Source organism: Echinops telfairi, unplaced genomic scaffold (assembly GCF_000313985.2).
Source record: "Echinops telfairi isolate 266 unplaced genomic scaffold, ASM31398v2 ScPeMD7_7467;HRSCAF=8505_0, whole genome shotgun sequence".
Classification (NCBI taxonomy): Eukaryota; Metazoa; Chordata; class Mammalia; order Afrosoricida; family Tenrecidae; genus Echinops; species Echinops telfairi.
In genome coordinates, this window is record NW_022111367.1 from 2,617,874 (window position 1) to 2,620,084 (window position 2,211).

A 2,211-nucleotide genomic window follows, 5' to 3' on the forward strand; every position below is an offset into this window, starting at 1 on the left:
AGTCATTGGTTCAAACCTGGGAGAAAGATGAGACTGCATGCTTCAATAAAGATTGACAGTCTCAGAAGCCTTAAGGAGCCCTGTCCTAAAGGCCCATTATGAGTTGGAATCCATTTGATGACTATGAGTTTTGGTATGACTTTCCTATCACTTCATAGAATTCTGGAAATAAGCATTTTGCCATCCAGTTAGAGATGAATGCATGTATAAATTAATAAGTAAGGCCAGGTTGAAAGTTTGAGCTTAATCTAGTCTATATGATTTTATATCACCTCACATAAATTTCTTTAAGGCTGAATCATTGACTATATTGATATACTATGTATGATAAAAGAATATTTGTATTTTTATGGGAAATCTTTGGAGATATCTTTTAAGTACTCTGTTATGAAAGATAATTGTTTCGTTTTTTCCAAAGTGTATTTTTTTTCTATTTTATCTCTGAAACTGTGAGGCTATGTCCTGTACTTTTGGTTCTTCCATATGGCTTAGACTGGTGCAGAGTAGGGAATCACGTAGTGGTAAGTTGATAGAATAATTATTCCACTTAGAAAGACTTCTGTAGTACATTACCTGAGCAGTGTCTATTTCGATCTGACGATGGCTGTGACCTTCGTGTAGTTCATTAGCAAATGAAAAGTATGCTCATTCCACAGGAGGAAATGAGAAAATAAAAAATGTGGCTCTATTTGTAGTGCCATTACTGTCTTACCATTTGATGAAGAACAAATTCTTAAACTTTTAATGCTACCAGTTACCTATGACTCTAATCTCAAGGGCCATTGCAATACCAAAATCCAGGGAAGGATATTATAATAACCTTAACCTATTTGAAGGGATAAAAATAGGCCACAAATGAGAGAACTCATTGACCAGAATTAATCAGTAGCAAAGGGGATGTGTTGTCTTTAGAAACAAACGAACGAACAAATGGGCATGAAAGCAAACTAGTAATTTGTAATCATAACAACTCCCAATGAGATTATCATCATTTACTGATAAGGACATTGAGATGGGGAAATTTTAGGTTATGTGAACCAACAATATATCTAATAAGAGGCTACTGTCTTATTATATCTAATAAGGTCTACTGTTATTTCTCTACCTTTCCCCACTGTTCACATATCCCCATTAGTCTTTTTCACCTTTTCAGTTTTGAAATACTGGTGGTAGGATGCCTGGTTACATGATATCTTTATTGATATGGAAAAGGGAAGCAGAATTATACTGACCTGATGAGACAGAAGAATTGGAGAAACATATTAATAAAATTGTTGTATTGTTTGTTGTCTTACATCTAATGTACTTTTACTGAACCCCTTCCCTGGGCGGCAGATTATGCTATGTCCTGGCAATGGGGGCAAAGACCAGAATAGCAGATTCTCTGCCTTTTAGAGGGTTCCGGCTCATTGGAAGTGACAACTTCATGGGGAAAGTACAAAGTAGACACCTGCAGGTCTTTTCATATAGGGCCTATGAGGGTTTCAGTCTAGCTGAAAGGTTGAAAACCATTGTGAAAGTGAATGAAAGGCATGTTAAAAGGGAAATGGAAACAAAATCAAGGGGAAATTTTGTATGTTGAAACATTTGAGCTATGCACAATGGAGGGGAAGCACAGCATTTAAGCAGGAGACTCTATTTAGTTGATTTTCTTTCATAGCAATCCCATGTGACAGAGTAGAGCTGTCCCCATGGGATTTTCTTGGTTGTAACCTTTTGGAGAACAGACCACTAGGTCTTTCTCCCATGGAGTCAGTAGGTGGTTTGAACCACCAATATTTTTGGTTAGCAATTGGGTCTTTCACCATTTTTTCCAGGGAGCGGTAAAGCTCTTAGGGCCAAACGTGTGGTTTGGAAATGATTCACTTTGATATTATGGAGGAAAACTAGATTAAGGATAAGAAAATGAGATTGAAGAAAGAGTGAAAATTCTCTGAGTTTAGGGAGTTATTGTGAACTAGAAACACTTCTGTTTTGGCAGGTAAGCAGGAGACGATACATTCTTAAATTTACTCATTGTATAATCTATAAATTATTCTTTCTTTTCCATGTTTTATATCAACTGCTGTCTCATTTCACCCACTTTCTTGCTGTCTGTCACCCTAGGATGGGAGTCATACATCAATCATTGTGATCAGGTCCCCCTTACTACCCGCCTGCCCCCGCTTTACCCTTACCCTCCTGGTATTGCTGCTCCCCTTATTGCTCCTG